Consider the following 22,069-nt stretch of genomic DNA (forward strand, 5'->3'; position numbering starts at 1 on the left):
GACACAGAAAGAGAATGACACAGGGGAAGGGGGAGAGAGAGAGAGAGAGAGAGAGAGAGAGAGAGAGAGAGAGAGAGAGAGAGAGAGAGAGAGAGAGAGAGAGAGAGAGAGAGACAAGATACACAAGCAACCAGGAATAAAAGCCCCTGGAAACTGTGCTGATCTGTCACAAAGAGCAGAAAAGAAGCTTAACCTGGGTTTCTTGGACTCAACTGTACTATGATGGACAAGTCTATAAAAAACCCACAAGCCTAGAGTTTTAGGATCCTCTTGTTTTTATATGCTGCTTATGGGAAGACAGAGTAGAAAAGAGGCTGGTGCCCTCATTAAGTCTGATGACAGCAGCTGCACCCTCCGTGCTCTTACAGGTCAATTGCTCTGTCTCTCTGATTATGCTAACACTGTCCAATTAACAAATGTCCCATCTATGCTCTTTCCCACCTTTATGACCCAACAATTTGCTTTTCCTGATCCTGTATTTGATTAATTCTCTGATCTGGGACCCATAATTGTGGACTGTGTATTTGGAAAGTGGTGTGGTATAGTAGGAATACTGAATTTGGAATCAGCAACTTGGATTTGAATTCTAGCTTGGTCACTTACTGCCTGTGTAACCAAGTCACTTAACCGCAATGGGCCTCAGATCTTCATTTGTAATTGAAGGGGCTGGATTAACTCTTAAGGTGTCTTCTAGTTCTAAATCTATGATTCTGGGATCTGGGATCTTTGTGCCCCATCTTGGAAGGGTGTATTTATCCAGGACGCAACAAGGAATCTACTGCCCCCTGCTGGTTCTGGTGGACCCTGCATCTTCCACATGACCCAGTCATATTGTCTCTTTCAGAATCTGGCCACAGGTCACCACAACTGAATTTTGCATTGAAAGAAAAATAAGATTCTGGAAGCAATGGTTCTTCCAGTAATAATAAGAAATAATGATAATAATAGCAATCATCATGATCATCATAATTTATGTTTAATGGTACTTTACAAACTGCCCTTCTTATAATGACTGTGTGAAAGAAGAAGCACAAATAGTATTATTGCCATTTAATAGTTGTGGAAAATCGGAGTCAGAAAGAGCAAATGACTTATCCAAGGTCACAAAGCTAGCCAGTTTCTGAAGCACACTTTTCTTTGGCTCCAAAGCCCTGGGGCAGTATCTCTTCTCATTATCAGTTTCCCCAAGCTCCCCAATTTGATCCTGAAAGGTTCATTTACCGCTAATGTTGCCTGTAATATCACAGTTCAACACAGCAGCTGTCTTGGAATTGAGAAATCAACACATGAATCAGGCAGGATGGGAGAAGGGGGAGGAGAAAGACGCCAACTCAGCCAGTGACAAGAAACAGGAGAGAGAGAGAAAGAACTGCAGACGAATTTACAAATCCTGGGTGCCTTGTTTTTCTTACGAGCAGAATAGGTTCAAAACACTTTTGCCTGCATGCATAGCTCATGCAGCCCAGTGGCCATGGAGGAAAGGAACTGATAGTTTGAAATCTGCAATAGACCAGGGAGGGCCTACAGAATCAAATCTATCACTCTGACCTCCAGTGCTAAGAAAGGAATCAGCACTCTCTTCCCCACCCAAGGCTGCTCTCTGGGAGCCCTCTGGAGATGTCAGAAGTTGGTTCAGTGATTTTCCTCCTGCTAAGAAGTCTGTCATTTCTTAGCTGTATATCCACGGCCAAGTGAGGTCCCTTTTCTGATTCTCAGTTTCCTGATCTGTAAAATGGAGACAAAAATGCCAGCATCACTCCCCTCACAGTAATGTGAGGAAAGCTCTGTCAAAATGTGAGCTGCTAAGGCCATATTACAACCTGATTATTGCTCCTAGAAAATAGGAATGGAGCTCTGGCCTTGAGATTTGAAGCTACAACTCATCTCTCCTTTGACCATCACTTATCATTCATCTGATCCTGGCTAAATCATTCTATTTGTTCCTTTATAGATAGTTGACCTCTCGTGGTCAACAAACCTTGGCAGGCCACACACCTGCTTTCTTTAGTGCCTCTAGGTTCCCAAAGCAGATTCCTCACAGCAAACCCATGAAGCAGGTAGTACAAGTGTAACTACAGTAACCTCTCACAAATATTCCTGTCCCCAGGTGATAGAAGGGCAAACTGAGTCTTCAAAATATTAAGTGACTTATCCAAGGTCTTGTAGCTAGTTACCGTGAGCATCAGGTTAGCTAGCATCTTCTTTTAATTTTTTTTTTTTAATTTTTAGACAGTTGGGGTTAAGTGACTCGCCCAGGGTCACACAGCTAGTAAGTGTCAAGTGTTTGGTCTAAGGCCAGATTTGAACTCAGGTCCTCCTGACTTTAGGGCCAGTGCTCTATCCACCGCACCACCTAGCTGCCCTTATTAGCTAGCATCTTCAAGCCAGAGATTGTTCTAGTACACCCTGTGCCCCTTCCCCCACTGCCTTTCCTATAAAGTAAAAAATGAGGAGTTTGCATGTTGGTCAGTGGCAATTCCTTGAAGGAGGAGGCACAAAGGCTTTGATCCATTGTGTTTTAGAGGGAGAATGGGGGAAATGGTGAAGTAGATGTGTAATTGATGGTTGACTGGGAGCCAGGATATGTGGGTTTTATTCTCAGCTCTGTGAGAACAGAGCACTATTACCACTAACGGGCTTAGACCACTAATGGACTGAGTGGCCATGGGAAGGCTACTTTCTCTCTCTTGGCCTTGGTTTCTTCAACTGTCACACAAAGGGATTAGAGAGGCAGTGTAGATGAGGGGAAAATCAGTGAAGACATCTGATTTTTCCACCTGGTTTTGTCACTGACTTTTTATGAGACCTTGGGTAAATCAGGGGAACTGGTTTCAAATCCCAATGTGATGCTGCATACTAAGTGTACAATCTTAGGTTAAGTTTGAACCTTCTCAAGTCATAGTTTCTTCTTTCATAAAGTATGGGGGGGTGTTGAAATAAATAATTTATAAATTCTCTATCAGCTCTTAAATGATAAGAGACTCTAAATTATTTCGTCTTGCTAGGCTTTAGTTTCCCCTTTTGTAAAATGAGGCAGTTGGACAAATGGGCCAGCCTATAACAAATGCAAGACCAGAGGTTCAGCATCTCATTGCTTTTATGTGCTGCTTACTGGTGACATGCTTCAGCTCTGAATTCAATTATCCTATAAATCATGTCTCTGGGGTGTATGGGTGTTCAAGGAGGACTAGCACCTCTGTGTAAGGGCTTGCTGGGCCCTTTTGGGGGTTATTCATTCACCTTCAGTACCCACCTGATACCCAGTTCTCATCTTGTGATTCCAAGAAGCTGTAGCATGCAGCCACAATCCGATATACCATCTCAGCAGATGGGCTAAGCGAGGCTGAGGATAACTGATGGGTTTGTAAGTTACGGGAGCGTGTCTAGTGTCTACCCTGAGCATGTGAAGAATTCTCCTGGTGGAATGGGTGGATGAGTACAGTTTGTTCCAATGGTCATGAAGGCAGCTGAAGCAGGTGCTATGGAATCCTTAGAGTTTGGTCAGACGTTCAAGATGCCAAGGCCATCCATTGTATCCCAGGCCATCATCAATTATGCTGACTTTTGTCTTCCACTGGACTTCAAAGATTCCGGTAGAGAGAGGATGAAGAGTTTGTGCAACTCTGCCTCACTTAAATCCAATTCATGCATGAGTCAAGACCTTACTGCAAGACCTTATGATGTCTTGGTCTTCTTCAAAAACAAAGGATAAATAAAAAGTCATGTCTGCTCCCTGGACTCAGTATCCTCCTCTGGAAAAAAATGAAGGGATTACAGTAGACTAGGACAAAGGTCCATATTCTTTTTTTTTTTGGTGACAAAGACCCTTTTGGCTATCTGGTAGAAGCTTATGAACCCTTTCTCATAATAATATTTTTAAAGGCATAAAATAAAATACTTAAGATTATAAAGAAAAGAAATCACACTAAAATTAAGTTGTTATACATGTATACACACACACATATATATATATATATATAATTATGTATAGTTATGTATAGTTTTACGTATGTACATAAATATATAAATACATATATACACATACATATATGTATATATGTGTGTGTATGTATATATATATATATATATATGGAGAGAGAGAGAGAGAGAGAGAGAGGAGAGAGAGAGAGTTAATAAACCTCAGGTTAAGAACTTCTATATGAGAGAATATGTAAGGTCCCTTGGAAATTCAGTAGTGCTATGACTTCAAGATCCCTAAAGTCCCTTCTGGCTCACTAACGCTGTGATGCCCCCTAGGCCTGTGGATATTAAAAGGATTTCTATTTGCAGTAGTTGTCTGAATAAACTCCACAATCCTTGGTGACTTGGAGTTCAATGTGAGGAGATTAGGGCAATGAGATTTAACTAATTGAAATGTAACCTTTTCTTCCCCTCATCCCACTAACCTGCTAATATGCTGGATGTCTCCTTCATGTCTAATTAGCTGCAAGTTTCTCCACAAGGATCTCTGGTACATAAACTCAAGATGTGGTATCATTACTGTGTTTATCCGGAAGAAACATTTTGAGGGCCATTACCTTGGTTCTTTTCCAGGACAATAAATATTTCCACCCTGGGAGATCTTTTGAAAACCATCAAGGCAGTCTTTTCCTCCTAAGGCCAAGATACAAAGGGGGAGTGCACTACCTTGTAAGTTGCATTTGAATCTTTAAAATGTTCTCTGTAGGTCTTAGCTCCAATCTGGGAATACAGGGATTCCATAATGCCTGACTAGTGACATTTCTGACTTTGGATCTCATTCCTTTTAACTGAGTGGTTTAGATATTTTAATTTTTTTCTTTCTTTCTATCTATCTATCCGTCTATCTATCTGTCTGTCTATCTATCTATCTATCTATCTACCTATGTGACACTTATTCCAGTGGGCAAATATGGGTGGGAATCCCAAAAGCTGTCAGGTGCTGATTGAAGAGGGAATCTTTTGATCCATGGAGAATCTAGCTGGCTTCGTCATCTTCTGCTCTTTTCTTCTAAGCTGGACCTAGGACAAGTCCAATGGGGAAAGGCAGCATAGTGAGATAGAAAGGATGACAGACTCAGAGGCAGGAGACCTGTCTTCAGGTAGCAGCTCTTTTTTTTTGCAGGGGGGTGCAAGGCAATTGGGGTTAAGTGACTTGTCCACAGTCACACAGTAAGTATTATGTGTTTGAGGTCGGATTTGAATGCAGGTCCTCCTGACATCAGGGCTGGTGCTCTATTCACTGTGCCACCTATCTGCCCCTTGTAGAAGTTCTTTTACACATTGATTATGTTACTTTAGCCAAGTCACATCACCTCTTTCTGTCTCAGTTTATTAAATCTGTAAAAACTAATCCTTATACCACTTGTCTGGCAGAGCAAGCAAAAAAAATGAAGTGAAAATACTTTGGAAAATGTAAACTGCTATACAGATTTAAGGGGCTGGTATTATTGAGAGGTAGCCATATGAATGCATGAATCAATAAATCGACAAATATTTATTAAGCACTTGCTATATGCCTGGCACTGTGCTAAGGAAACAGAGAGGCTATTGTATGGCAACAGATGACCTGAGTCTGTGTCTCAGCTCTTCCACTAGCTCACTGTGTGTTGTTGGATAAGTCCTTTTATTTTTCTGGAGCTCAGTTTCCTTATGTATAAAATAAAGGGGTTAGAAGAAGCAATATGATTAGATAGGTAGGATGGATGGAGGAATGGATGGATGAATCATAGAGCATTTATAAAGAGCTCATGATGTGCCAGGCATTGTGCTAAACACTAGGCATAAAAAACAAACAAACAGAAACAACAACAACAAGAAACCAAGATAGTCCCTACTTTCAAGGAGTTTACATTCTAATAGAGAAAGACAAAACATAAAGAGGAGCTAGAAAAAGAAAGGAGGATGCTCCTTTGGAAGCAAAGCAACCAGTGTGGCAAAGAACAGAATGGAGAGTGAGCAGAAAATGAAATGAACAGCATTGCTGGGATTACTCAAGATAATGTAGGCCCAGACAAAGACTCACAAAGCAGTGAGGACACCTTAGGGTGCAGTCATCCTTAGGTGGGCAAGGCACCTGGTGAAGAGGTGGAAGAGACTAAAGAATGAAGGATATTCCCAGAATAATAGAAAGAACCTTAGCAGGGAGTGAAGTGGGGTTTAGTCCATTAGCTTACTCTGCTATTAATTTGTTCTGAGATTTCTTCACCATTTTAGAAATAAGAAAACTAAGGTTCTAAAAGCAAATATGATTAATTATATGTTTAATCATACTGGCTTTTGTAACCTTAGTTTTCTTATTTCTGAAATGGTGATGCTAAATCTGAAGGTGGATGAATCTATAACCTTGTGACCTCTAAGGTCCATTATAGTTCAATGAACCAAAGTTGGCTTTCGACACTGAATGTTTGAGGGGAAAAAATGTATTTGTAGTGTTTCCCTGTATAGCTATCACAACTGGCATTATTTATTATTGTTGTTGTTCTTGTTATAATAAAAAGAATTCCCAAGATTGGTGAAATGAATTGCCCAGATTTATGCAATTGATTGGTGGCAGAGATGGAACTAGAACCCAGATCTTCTGCCCCCCAATCCAAAGCTCTTTTTAGCTACCTCATTTCATTGTATTTCCTCTTGAAATGTTGGTCTGTCGACATTACTTTGGGACATCTGGGTTGCACAGTGGGTAGAGTCAGGAGTTCAAATCTGGCCTCAGATACTTACTAGCTGTGTGACCCTGGGCAAGTTACTTAATTGTTTCAGTTTCCTCATCTGCAAAATGAGCTGGAGAAGGAAATGGGGAACCAGCCCAGGAGCTTTGCCAAGAAAATCCCAAATGAGGTCACAAACAGTTAAATACAATGAAAACAATTACTCAACAACAACAAAAACAACAACTCTGGCCAAAAGAAGTACTACTAACTCTTCAGCACGTCATTTTAAGACCTCCACAATCTCATCCTTTCCTTCTTTTCCAAAGAAGAGGCTGGATTAAGCAAAGCATAGGCCAGTGAGGTTGACTTTAGCTCATAAATAAGTCCTAGAATATCTTTTAAAGGGATATTGTACTTTTGAAAAAGGAATTAATGATAACAAAAACAAACAAAAACAGAATGAGCAAGACATGCCGGACCAAACCCACTTGCTTTTTTTTTTTGGCAAGGTTACCCAGAAAAAGGAAAGCCTTTGATTAAGTTTCTTAGGCCCCCCCCAAAAATGTAGAAATGTGGGCTAGATGATGGTTGAATAGATCTGGAAAGTGATTGAAATGTTGGACCCTAAAATACTCATTAATGGTCTGATTTCACATTGGAGTTAACTCTCTAGTGGAGTGCCTCAAAGATTTCAATCAGCCTGAGGCTAGTTGAAAATTTTCTCAATAACTTGGATAAAAGCATAGATGCATACTTTTCAAATTTAAAAATGACATAAACCTAGAAGGAATAGCTATTACATTAAATGATAGAGTGAGGATCCAAAAACATCTTACCAGGCTAGAACATTAAGCTGAACCTAATAAGATGGAATTCAATAGGGCTAAATGCAAAGTTTTACAATTAAGCTAAGGAAAAATCATCTTCACAAGTACAATATGGGGAGGAAGGACTAGGTAATCTAAAAAGATGTGTATTTTTAATAGACTACTTAAGCTTAATATGAGGCAACAGTGTGATGTAGCTGCCAAAAAGTTAACATGGCTCTCAGGCTTCATTGTGTCTAAGACCAGAGTGATGATAATTTCATTAAGTTCAATTCAATTCAGCAAACATTTATCAAGTATCTATGATTTACAAAACACTTTGCTAGGCTTGGGGATATAAAGACAAAAACGAAATAACCTCTGCTCTCAAGGAGTTTACATTTTATCAGGAGGAAAGATGCAACATGTATACAAACAAGTAAATGTGAAGTATTTTAAAAGCAATACCAAATACCAAAAGTAATATCAGTATTTCAACAGGAAATGAGTACGAACAACTAACGGAGGAGGATGCATTGAGACATGCTTCACATAGGAAGGAAGCAAGAAAGCAAGCATTTATTAAGTCCTTACTATGTGCCCAGCCTCTGTGCTAAGTGATTTACAAATAGTATCTCAGTTGGTCCTCAGAATCACCTGAGGGGTAGTTATTATAATTGGTGTTATTACATCTAATTTACAGTTGAGGAAACTGAGACAGATAAAGGTTAAATGATTTTGTAGCTCACTCAGTTAGTGAATATTGAGGCTGAATTTGAATGTGAATCTTTCTGACTCCAACTCCAGCACTCTTCTACTGCTTCAGCTAGGATTCTAGGAGGTGCATGTGAAGAGGGAAGGCATTCAGCGCATGAGGCCACACTTAAGCAAAGGTACATAAACAGATGAATGAAAAGATGAATTAAAAAGTATTTCTTAAGCACTTACATGCCATGGGCACTGTGTTAAGTGGTAGGTATGTAAATTGGAAAAAGCAAGACAGTCCCATCCCTCAGATGCTTAATATTCTAATCAAGGGAAGTGCTGGTGAAGAAAGTGTTTTTTGGACACAGGCAAAACCAACAGAAATTATATGATTATGTTAACAAATGCAGAAAAAGCTTTTGACATAATATAGCACTCATTTCTAACACTAGAAAGCATAGGAACAAATGAAGTTTTCTTTAAAATGATAAGCAGTATCTATCTAAAACCATCAGCAAGCATTATTTGTAATGAACATGTTAGAAGCCTTACCAATATGATCAGGGGTGAAACAAGGATGCCTATCATCACCACTATAATTCAAGATTGTACTAGAAATGTTAACTACAGCAATAAGAGAAGAAAAATAAATTGAAAGAATTAGAATAGATAATAAGGAAACAAAATTATTCTAGGGAATCAACTGAAAACAAATGAAATAGTTAATAACTTCAGCAAAGTTGCAGGGCATAAAATAAACCCACATAAATCATAAGCATTTCTAAATATTACCAACAAAATCAAGCAAGAAATAGAAAGAGAAATGCCATCTAAAATAACTGTAGACAATATAAAATACTTGGGAGTCTACCTGCCAAGATAAATCAAGGAATCATACGAACAAAATTAAAAACATTTTTTACATGAATAACTCCAAATCTAAAAAATTGGAAAAATATTAATTGCTTATGGGTAGGCTGAGCCAAAATAATAAAAATGATAATTCTACCTAAACTTCTTTATTTATTCAGTGCCATACCAATCAAACTACCAAAAATTACTTTATAGAGTTAGAAAAAATAATAGCAAAATTCATCTGGAGGAAGAGAAGGTCTAGTATATCAAGGGAATCAATGAAAAATATACGAAAGAAGGCAGCCTGGCAGCACCAAATCTCAAACTGTATTACAAAGTTGTAATCATCAAAACAATCTGGTACAGGCTAAGAAATAGGGTTGAATTAGTGGACTAGATGAGGTACTCTATACATAGTAATAAATACCATAGTTATCTATTATTTGATAAACCCAAAGATCCAAGCTTTTGGGACAAGAACTCACTGTTTGACAAAAACTTCTGGGAAAACTGGAAAGCAGTTTGGTAGAAACTAGATATAGACCAAAATCCCACACTATATACCAAGATAAGGTCAAAATGGATACATGATTTAGACATAAAGGGTGATACCATAAGCAAATTAATGGGAGAGGGGCATGGAAAATTTTACCTGTCAGATCTATAAAGAAGGGAAGAATTTATGGCTGAGCAAGAGACAGAGAGCATTATGAGACAGAAAATAGATAATTTTGATTACATTAACTTAAAAAGGGGTTGCCCAAACAAAACCTATTCAGCCAAGATTAGAAGGAAAGCAGAAAAAGGGGAGAACATTTTTCAATAAGTCTCTCTGATAAAAACCTCATTTCTCCAATATATAGAGAACTGAGTCAAATTTATAAGACTAAGAGTCATTCCCCAATTGATAAATGGTCAAAGGATATGAAAAGTTAATTTTCAGGAGAAGTCAAATCTATGCATATGAAAAAATGCTCTAAATCAGTAATGATCAGAAAAATGCACATTAAGACAATTCTGAAGTACTATCTCACACCTATCAAATCTGACTAATATGACAGAAAAGGAAAATGACATGTTGGAGAGAATGTGGGGAAGTTGGGACATTAATGCACTGTTAGTATACACTGTTAGTGGAATTGTGGACTGATACAATCATTCTGGAGAACAATTTGAATCTATGCACAAAGGGCTATGAAACTGAAAGGACCTATATGTACAAAAATGTTTAAAGTAGTTCTTTTTGTGGTGGCAAAGAACTAAAAGTTGGGGAGATGCCCATCAAATTGGGGAATGGCTGAACAAGTTGTTGTAAATGACAGAATACCATTGTGCTACAAGAAATGATGAGCAGGATGCTTTCAGAAAAACTAGGAAAGTCTTACATGAACTGATGCAAAGTGAAGTGAGCAGAACCAGGACACCAATGTACACAGTAACAATGTTGTACAATGATCAACTGTGAATGAGTTAGCTATTTTTAGCAAGACAACAATCCAGGACAATTCCAAAGAACTCATGATGAAAAATATTATCCACCTTGAAAGAACTGATGAAGTCTGAGTGCAGATCAAAGCACAGTTTTTTAAACTTTCTTTATTTTTCTTGGGTTTTTTTGATGCCTTTTATTTCACAACATGACTAATATGTAAATATGTTTTGTATGACTGTACTTGTATCAAATTTCTTGCCTCCTCAATGAGGCATGAGGGAGAAATGGAAAGAGAATTTGGAACTCAAAATTAAAAAAAATATTTAAAAAAAGTTTTACATGTAATTAGAAAAAGAATAAGATATTTTATAAAAGAAATAATGGGATCAAAAAGGTAACAATAGAAGGACAACTCTAGTGTTGAATTGATTAGTGTTTAAAGCAAGAGTTAGAAAGCCTGGCCTGGGGGTGTGCATGGCAGGGGGAGCAGAGGATGCGGGTTTTGATGTTAAATGGCTGGGTTCAACATGATGCTACATGGGCCCACAAAGTTCCAAGTTGAGATGAAATATAATATAAAGGTCATAATTAGCAGGCCACTTTAATTAGAATAGAGAGTGTGGGAGAGAGAGAACATGAAACAAGACATCGTAAGTGTGGCATTGTGTTCAATTCTAAGCGCTCCATTTTAAGAAGGAAGTTGATAAAATAGTAGTCATCCAGTAGCAGGAGAGCAATATGTCAAATGATCTCTAAGTCATGTCATAAGAAAATCAAGCGGAGCAACTGCGGAGGGGGAAAAGACCTAGAAGGAACCTGGATTTGAAAGGCTGCTGCATGGAAGTGCTACTCTTGTTCTGTTTGGCCCAAGAGGGAATATCTAGAAGCAGTGAGTAGAAACTACAAGGGAGAAGATTTAGGCTTGAGGTTAGGAAATTCTTAACAATTAGGGGATATCCCAATGTTCAATGGTAGCCTGCATAAGTACTGGCTTCTTCCTCCCTGGAAGCCTTTCAGGAAGGCTTGGAAAACCACTTGTTGGGCAAGTTGAAGAAGGGATTCTTATTTAATTACAGGTTGGACCAGATGGCCTCAGGGATCCTTTCTAGCTTTAAGATTTAGTGACACTAGGACTCTATATTTTCTTTCGTACTATTTTCCTTCACAGACATCACATTCCAATCAAGAAGGGCTACTAGCCATTCCCTGAACTCTACCACCTCCATGTATTCTCCCAAACTGGGCTCCACACCTGGAATGTCCTCCAAGGGCTTCCTCTAAAACCTCAGGCTCAGCTCAGGTAACACCTCCTCTTCAAAGCTTTTCTTGATTCCCCAATCATTAGAGCTCGTTCCTTCCTCAAATTACTTAGGTTTTACTGACTAGCTATAAGTTGCATGTCCCTGGTAAAATGTAAGCTCCACGGCGGTAAGAATGATTCCATTTTTGTCGTTGCGTGCTCGACACCTATCACACATAGCAGATACTTAAATGTTTCAATGAAATAAAATGAATTGACTGAGGCAATTTATTTGGCCTGTTTTAAATGATTATGACTTACCATTGTAAAAACAATTACTGAGAGGCAGTGTGGGTAAAGATTCAACCTCAGAGTCAGAAAAACCTGCTTGTGACACCTACTAGCTTGTGAGACCCTGGCTGTGTGACTTCACCTTTCAGTGCCCATGGCCATTCTCTAGGACTATAAGCTGTAGAGAAGGTGCTGACCTGCATTATGGAGGCAGTGTCCTAACCAGAGAGTTCACCATACCAAAGAAATCAGAGACCTAGTTCCTAATACTACTACTACTAATAAGATTAAGGATTATTACTATTTGTATTGTGTCCCACTGGTTTTCTACACTGCAATGGATTTCTTGAATAATAAAAATAAATAAAGAAAAAAAAACAAAGAAAGAAAGAATGGCACCCCACTGGTCTGTGAGCTCCCTTCCTCAGGGTGTCTGATTAAAATATACCACCCAGAAAGTGTGATGTTTATGAATCACTTAGCATAATACTGCTCTCCACCAGCCCTCATTAACACATGGGTGGCTTTGGCTCAATTGAATGTTTACAAGCAAAGAGCTTCAGCCCCGGCACCGAAAGATGGAAATGCAGGGGACTTGGTGAACCAGGCAACATCATTTATTTATATTTCCCCCCTCATTGTTAAAGAGTATTTAGCGAGCATATTTTCTGAAGGGCATTCTCCTCACCAGAAGCCCCTGCTGGTGATTTAATTAGACCTGCATAAATGCTGAATGAATGGGATTGGGCAAGAATAGGCTTCCCTAATTTGTACATGTGGAAATAAATGCCTTGTTCTGTTCTAATTGAATAGATTGAACACAAACTGCATTTGTACTTGTCCTGGAGCCACTTTCATGGAAGCAATAAATTGGAAATGTTATCTGGCCGATATGCTAGTTTTTCTGAGACAATCACTCTGCCTGAGGGCTGGAGCGGGGAGAAGGGGCTGCATCTCCAAGCGACTCAGTTTACAGCAGCTTTGGCTCCTGCTTTAGATTTGAGTTCATTCCAAAGGAACACTCTTAGCTCACTAGACCTTGGAAGAAACATTCCAATAAGAGCTGATATTTCTATAGAACTTCCAAGCATTCTTTCATTGGAGCAGGGCCTTTAGAGGTAGACAGGGTAGGAGGGGTTATCCTCATTTCACAGGTAAGGCAGCTGAAGCTCAGAGAGGGAAAAATGACTTGTCACCCAGCTAATAAGTGGGGGAGACAGGGTTTGAACTCAGATCTTTTGACTCCAACATCTGGTTCTGGGTAAAAACAGTGCTTACACTTAATTTTTCTTCTTCTTCATCATCATCATCTAGTATGTATATATATATATGTATGCACATACATATATGCACACATATATACATACATACACATACCATGTACATATACTAATCCGTCTGTCTATCTATCACTTTAAGATTTGCAAAGCTCTTTACAAATATTATATAATTTGATCCTCACAACAACCCTGGGAGTTAGGTGCCATTATTATCCCCATTTTACAGATGAGGAAACAGGGGAAAACAGAGATTAAGTAGCTTTCCCAGAGTCATCCAACTAATAAATGTTCCTGGGACAGGATTTGAGCTCAGATCTTCCTGACTTCAAACCCAAAATTCTGTCTGCCATACCATCTATCTGGACATTTATAACCATTCTGTTGTTGGACTGGATTTTTCATCTTCCTTCCAAATGTGTACCATGGTATAGACATAGCCACTTAGAACAAACCATGCAGGGCATATATTGACCTTTCCAGCTTTGTAAGATGATTTTTTTTGAGGGATACCCTCATGACTCAGAGCCATTGCCACTACCACACACACCATGGAACTTTGAGGTGGGGGACTTATGGGGTCCTCAGTGGTCAGAGAGGTTTTGGAGACATGGTTTCTAGTGCTTCACATGGATTAGGCATTTAATAAAGGTTTGTTGGATTGAATTGTCCTGAAACCTGCTCTGAGCATCTCTTTTACGGAGAGGGTTAAAAAGAGGCTTGGAAAAGTCACTACACTTGAAGTCAGAAGGAATGGTTTCAAATTCCAGCTTTGTACTTATTAGTTTTGTGGGATTGGAGAAATTCCTTTATTTTTCTGAGCCTCAGTTTCCTGGAAAATCTATGTTTACATTCCCTCCCTTGAAGTAGTGTTAAAAAACAACAACTTTGAGATCCTGAAATAGTTGCTAGAAATGTGAGTTGTGGCTATTGTCGTTAGGTCACTAAATGGGCCTCTCTGATGGACAAACAGTGCATGTTCAAGCCTTTTTGGCTTTGCTAGTAATTAACATTATGTGAATAGACTAATGATTTCTCTGCCTTGTCTTAGGGAAGAGACAGAGATGAGTGATAGGCTGGGTAAGCCATGACAGTGGCCAAAAGATTCTCATCAACCCTGTCAGTTTCTTCTCATTCAGGAGATGACTCAGTCACACCTCCCAGCCATGGGGCCCAGGCAGGAAGCTAAAATGTCAACAAGGGAGAATCTTTTCCATACAAAATAATATAGAATTTTAGAGTAGAAAGTATAGCTTTAAGTCTTAATAGAAAGGACTGCAAGATCAACTAGTCCAATGCAGGAATTCCTTCTAAAGCATACCTGACTGATGCCTGGCAACATCACCTTGAACATTTCTAGTGACAGATAACTCCCTACCACATAAAGCTAGTCATTCCAAGTTATGACAAAAACATGGCTACTTCTTGCTTTTATGAGAATGTATGAACTTGGAGGATTCATTCAATTGCTGTATGCCTTAGGATGCCTATGCATGAAATGGGAACAATGTAATTCCTGTCCCTATATATTTTGCAAGGTTTCTGTGTAGACCAATTAGATAGTGCCTCTGAATTCACTCTGAGGTTTTCTTGGGTACCAGGCAATCTAACATTTTAATGATTTGCCCAACTTGGCCAAGCTGGAAGGAATTAGAACCTCTCTCCCATATCCCTAGTCCTCTTTAATCAGTCAGCAGTGAAAGCCAGAGCTGTTTATTATCATGATAAAGTAATATCATGATAATTTCACTGGTATTTCTTAAGTGTTTAATTATTTATAATGTACTTTCTCCATTACAACATTGCAAGGTTTGTAATATAAGTCTTGGAACATCCATTTTACAGATAAAGGTTGAGGGGGAAATAAAGGAATAAAATACTCTTACAAAATTCTTAAAAGTCAAATAATTACGATGAGAATGAAAAGGAGAAGTCATGCAAAAGAACCAATGTGGATGCATGAAAAGCTCCCTGATGAAATTAGAATTTTTTAAAAGATAGATAAAGAAGACAGAAGCAAGAGCAGGTAACTCAGGATGAATGCAAAAGAGTAATATAGTCATTAAAGAGCTGTGTCAGAAACACAAAAGCCCCCAACGGAGTTGAGGCTTGTGTGAATTCTAAGCATGACCAAAAGGCCTATTTAAAAGTTATATTTAGGTCACTGGGAGATCAAAGGAAGGAGAGGACTACTGCTCAGGCTAGATGGGAAGTAGATAATGAATTGTGGGGAAAGACAAAACCATTCAATCCCATTCTGGCTCTGTTTTCTCTACCAAGAAGAATGGTCTTTAGACTGGGAAAGATAAAACAATATTGTCTAAAGATAATTGAAATTTAAGATAAGTGAGAATACTGTAAGAGCACCTAACAGACTCTCAATGAGGTCATGTCACAAAGATCAGGGAAACTATATCCCAAGACACTGAATGATTGCCAAATTGTGGTGAATGGAAATACTGTAGCAGGATTGCAGAAAATGCCAAAATGTTCTAATTGTTAAAGGGAGAGAAAAGAGTAAATTCTCTGAATTTTATGTTGGTGAGCTTAATTTTAATTCCTTGCAAATGTCTAATGTATTACTAAAGGGATGATTTGTGGGCTTTTTGAAAGGGGAATGAACACTACAAGCCAGCATGGTTTCCTTAGGAACAAGTCATGAAATATTTATCTCACTTCCTTTTTGTTTTTTAGGATAACAAAACTGGTATGTCAGGGATTAAATAAATGGAGTAATTGTTTTGTTTTGAGCATTACTTTTTATGATGAATATTGACAAACTAGAGTGCATCCAACGAAGGAAAACTAATATATTAAGTCACATCAAATCAACAAGCATTCAGTAAATGCTTACTAGGTAGTGGGCACTGTACTAAGCTATAGGGATACAAAGAGACAAAAAAAAGGCAATAAGATGGTAAGATAAGTTGGAGCCTTGAGGATTGGCTGAAGGAATTGGGAACATTTTATCTTAAGAAAATTAAATTTAATGGGAAGGGCTCTTATGTGGAAGAAGGATTAAAGTTGTCTTGCTTGACCGCTGAGCATAGAACTAGGAACTGTGGGTAAAAGTTGCATATTTTGGCTCAGCCACAGGAGAAATACTCTTCCAAATAATTAGAGCTGTATGAATGTGAAATAATTTGGTTTGTCCAAAAGATTCTCTTCAACCCTCCCATTTCTTTTTCATTCAGGAGGGTGATCACTAACACTTCAAGTCATTCCTTAAATTATAGCCTGCTGAACTTAATTTGGATTCCTGACAGAATTTGAAAATGCAAAATAAAAATGAAGTTTATGAATTCTTAGAAAGTGAAATCATGATTCCAATCAATAGAAATCTTCAACCTAAGGCACAATGATTATTTATTGTGGTGTTTTAGGGCAATTCCTATTCACTTTATGTTAAATTAGATGACAACTTAGGTAGCTTCCAACTCTTGCATTCATTGGTTTACTTGAGGTCACACAGCTAACAAATGCCTTTAACTCTAGCTCACAGGATCAAAGTATATAAAAGACAGTCAAACATGGTTCTTTGGCAACATTAAGGGAAGTCTCCAGTGAAGTGCTCCAGGGATTTGTACTTGGCCTTTTCTACTCTATATTTTTACAAATCACTTGGATAAAGGCATAGAAGGAGTGATGATTGAATTTAAAATTGACAGAAAGCTAGGAGAGATAGCTTATATATTGTATGATAGAGAAAGTATCCACAAAGCTCTTAACAGGATCAGACAATAGTCTGAATCTAAGAAGCTGAAAGAAGAATTTGTGATATCAATGTGGGTACTCCTTTCAAAGGTACAAATCATATCACCACCTTCTTATTTTGTGTTACTTGCTCATGTCCTTAGATAAATTCTTCACAGGAGACTTGTCCAAATATTGAAGGACCTTCCTCTCTTCCTCTTGACACTGAGTAGATATGAATGAAGAATATGAGCTGTCCATTTGTTATTTCATGCTTTTGCTACTTGACCAACCTATGTCCTTTCGTAGTCACATATTTGTCTAATATTTTTTCCTCATGCCATTCTTTGTTGGCAACATGTTATAGCCTGTTTTTGGCAAACATATACCTTTCCACTGCCAATCTGGTGACTTGCAATTTTAATTAGAAACTTTTACATTATATGAAACACAATTGTACAGAATTACTGGAAGAACATTGGTATTAAAAATATAGACTGGTTTCAGGGAGGAAAATAAGGTCAATAAAATCACCGGTCATTTTACCAAATGTAATCCAAATTACTCATCTCCTATTTAATTCTGGGCCTAACTAATTATACATCCACACTGTGTGTCCAGGATATGCGTAGTGATCGATTAATACTGTGGACTATTCATCCAACTGTTTATCAAAGTCTGGATAATTGACATTCTTCTTCCAAATGTGTTTTTTTTCCCCTTTGTATGGATAGTTAGCTATAATTCTTTTGAGAAATGATGGGTCCATTTAGGAAACTAATATTTTGGGACTTGATATAACAAGCATGATATCATCTTCCAACAGGAGCATTTGGAACACCCCAGTGTAAAATATCTTTCTTTTATTTAGACTCGATGATGGGCATGCTCTGTGACAGTGGGAAACCCTTTGGCAAGCATGTTATCTCCCTTTTACCTACCTTGATATTAATAATCAGAGAATAATGGTAAAAATTATGTCCATTGTCACATTTTTAAGGAATCTTGTATGATAACATATGCACAGGAGGGTATTGGAGGAGGCTTTTGCTCTACCAAATCTAACGCTTTTTGATAGCCAATGAACAAAAATTACAGTAGGACCTTTTACTCTACGTACTTTTCTTTCAGTTCTGTGACTCTAAGGAGTGGTCTACTGTTGAATATAATTTGTGAAATCTGCCATTCAACACTTTTGTCTTTATCAAGGATGACCTCAATATGTGTGTAGATTATTCTCATATCTTGTGGAGGTGAGAAAATAGGCATAGTTATTGATATTTAAAATTTTTTTTTACAGTAATGATGAGAGCAAGCATTTGGCATCCTATTCTCTTTCAGATATTTTTAGAATCAATCCCTCAAAATCCTAAAAATTCTGTTGCCTCTACAACAGACCTCCTCTTAATATACTTGGTCTAATTCAGCTGTTCCTATCTGTTTCCTTGAGTATCATTTTTACTTCCCTGTATAGCATAATTGAAATTGTGATATTAGAATCCAAATGTGTTGGTACTACTGGAGAAAAACAAAAATGTTTATTATGGAAATCTTGATTTATTCTTCATTGCAATAGGTCAAAATATCTATAAGGGTTCTTTCCTTCCTGAAGGTCACCTATATTCTTGCCAAATAGATTAGTCTAGGTTTTCCTTAAAAATAAGTCAGGCTTTGAAGGAGGGGAGGGGTTTTGAAAGAAGGATAAAGATTCAGGATATGCCTCCGTTGACTCAACTTTCTGCTAGCTGTCAGTGTTGGCAGTGGCTCTGCAGTCACTCAGGGACATGTGGTGTCAGGGTTATTCACATTTGATAAATATCTGAAGACAATATGGGCCACCACATCCTGCCCTTTTGAAGATAGGTCCCTACTTGGAGATGAGGGGGTGGGGAGGAAAGTCTACCAAAGCTAAGTACTACCAGATCTTTATCCCACATCCCTGATTTTTTTGTGGTTAAAGAACTTAAAAGTGCCTCATTTCATTTCAATATTGACCCTCAACTAACAGGCTACCAGAGCCAGTTCCAATACCATTTGCTCCTCTATTTTCTTTCTTTTAGTTTCTTCCTTACATGCTTTCAGATTGCTGTGACTTAACTGGGTCACTGGCCAAGCTTTTTGCAAATTTGTTTTCCCTTCTAATTCATCTTGTCTTATGAAGTGATACTGTTCATAATCTTCCATCGTGTTCCCCCATTAGATTTTATAAATCAATTTATATTCTAAAGCAGGGTTGTTTTTAGATGCTATATTTCTTTGCTTATCTTTGCTTATCAAGTTCAAGTATTTATTCTACAGAGTGGTTTCTAGGCTCTTTTTGTCTCCATTGTGGAGACTGGTTATACAGTAAACTTTTTAATGAAGTGGTAATAGTCCATATTAATATCTGTCATTTTATCCATTTCCTACTTTTAAGTTATAATGACTTGTTTAGTTAGCTCAGAATTAAGTTGCCTTAACCACACACAATGTCTTCCAATTTTTTTATTCAATCTTTGCTTTGATAGGTCAATGTTCTGACTAAACAGAAAACAATGCAATAATAACTCCACATCAGTAACCAATTATTCCTTGATTAGAATCTGTTTCATTTTTATGACATTATTTGTTGCTTACAATATTCCAGCTCTTTTATTGAAGACAATATTTATGGCATATAAGCATAAGGCTATTTTATATCTTTCATTTCTTACTTTTGAACCATGTTTTAGAATATATTTTTGTTGTTCTCCACTATGCCCATCTCTGCATTAAAATCAGGTATCAATATACATGCTAATTTAATTTTGAGAGTTTTATACTTGTTTTTGTGGAATATCTTTATGTCCCCATCCTTTGTAGCCAGTATTGGTATGTAAGCTACAATTATCTTTGTGGTAGGATTTTAGCAAATATAAATAATAAACATTGTAATACATGGTGACTAGTGTAATATGAAGTATTATTCTCGTTGCCTCTGGATGCCTAATAAAAGCAAGTCCACTAGTTCACTTACTTTCCTTCTCCAAGGAACTAGATGTAGGCATAACTAGAGCTATAATATTTCTATTTAGCTACAACTTCCTTTTGTCTACTGAGTTCATGGAAAGTGAAAAATGCCAATACAATATTGTTATGATTTATTTCCTTGAATAATATGTCAACTTGTTGGTCACTAGGTCAATCTCACATTTAAAGTATCATCAGCTGTTAATGTTGGCAGTCTAAAAACTGTAAGAATCTTAACCTCCTCTGTTCTCTGTTCTGCCTTTCTGCTAGTATCTCTGCAAAAGCAGAAAGGCCTTAGACAGGACTGGAGGCCATTTAAAAATGTTCACTTTTGTGGGTTGCTATGGACAAAGTGTTCACAATCAAATGGTGGTCCTTCTGGTGATGAGTCAGCCTCAGCTCGCCTCATTGTTTCTGTTTTGATGGCTCAGAGTGAGTATAAATAGCAATTGTTTCTATTCTGGCCAGAAAATCTGAAGGTCTTCCCCTCCCAGATTGATTCTTTGTAAAAGCAAACTAGGCCATCTTTTGCTTCAATTCTTACCTAGCCTTAATCACTGAATGGATGGTGCCTCAGACAAGCTGAGATCTGGGAAAAACCTTGACTTAAAAAAGCCAAGGTCTCCCACTGCATCCAGAGCCATCACCAGTCATCTTGCCACTGGACTCCCATAACTCTGGAGAAGAGAGTGAGGCTGATGACTTTGCACAGCTCTGCCTTACATAAATCCAGTTCACTTGCAAGTCAAGACATCACCCTTCTGATGTCATTGGTCCTCTTTGAGGACCTCTTCCTCAGAAAGCAGTCTGTCTGTTTTTTCAATATTGCTCAATGTTTTTCTTGCATGGTAGAATTCTCCAGAGCTTACATTTTTATTGCTTTATTCTTGAAGGACTCAAGTATATGAAATTTAATAGTGACAAAAGTAAAATTCTATACATAGCTTTAAAAATCGGAAAAAGAAGTAAAATTACCTCCCTAGTCTGGAACCTCATTGCTTCTCCTTTGAGCTACTGTCTCTTATAACTACTCTCCCTGTCTCCAGGGTCTCCTAACATCACCCAACTCAATCTCTGTCACATCTGCTGCCAGGTTAGTCCTCCTACAGTAACATCTCTGACCAAAAACATCCATTGGCTTTCCCTTGAGTATAGGGTAAAGCCCAAACTTCTTAGTCCAAATTCAAGGACTTCAGGGGCAGCTAGGTGGCACAGTGGATAGAGCACCGGCCCTGGAGTCAGGAGGACCTGAGTTTAAATCCGGCCTCAGACACATAACACTCACTAGCTGTGTGACCCTGGGCAAGTCACTTAACCCCAATTGCTTCACCAAAAAATAACAACAACAAATTCAAGGCCTTCCATGTTATGACCCAGCAAACTGTCACAGTGGATAGATGAGTGGACCTGGAGTCAGGAAGACCTAAGATCAAATGCAGTCTCAGGTACTAGTTGTGTGACCCTGGGCAAGTCACTTAATTTTGCTTTGGCTCAGTTTCCTCAACTTTCAAATGGGGATAATAATAGTACCTACTTCACAGGGTTGTTGTGAGGATCAAATAAAATAATATTGGTAAAGGATATAGCACAGTACCTAGCACATAGTAGGTGCTATACAAATGCTTATTCTTTTATCCCTTCTTCTTCCTGGCCAAGCATTCCTCTATCTATACCTTATATTCTAGCTAAATTTGGCCTTTTCCCCATTCCTTTAACATACTCCTAGTTTTCTCACCTGACCTAACTGTTGCAGGTTGCTCATTTCTAGGATGAGAGCCTACTGTCATGCTGTCCCTGGCATTTCCTACTCCAGAGAGCCTGACAGGCAGAGGGATTTTTTGCTGCCCTACCTGTTTGTTTTCTATCTAATTGGCTGTTTTTATTGTGTTCAACATGCTCTGAGCATGTGGCTGTGAGAAGGCTTTCAGCAAATAAGTAACAATCCAATCTGAACCTAACCCTATACCAGGCAGCAACTCTGCAATAATATTCACCTAATACCTCCCTCTGGGGACCACAAAAGCAGTTAGATAACATTATCTCTATAAATCCTTATCTTCTTCCTGCACCAGCGAGAGAGGAGGAGGATCTACACAGTCCAATTTTCTCCTAGGAAAAGGGAAAACCAGAGCTTGAAAAATATGGGAATT

Source organism: Phascolarctos cinereus, unplaced genomic scaffold (assembly GCF_003287225.1).
Source record: "Phascolarctos cinereus isolate Bilbo 61053 unplaced genomic scaffold, phaCin_HiC Scaffold_4;HRSCAF=312, whole genome shotgun sequence".
Classification (NCBI taxonomy): Eukaryota; Metazoa; Chordata; class Mammalia; order Diprotodontia; family Phascolarctidae; genus Phascolarctos; species Phascolarctos cinereus.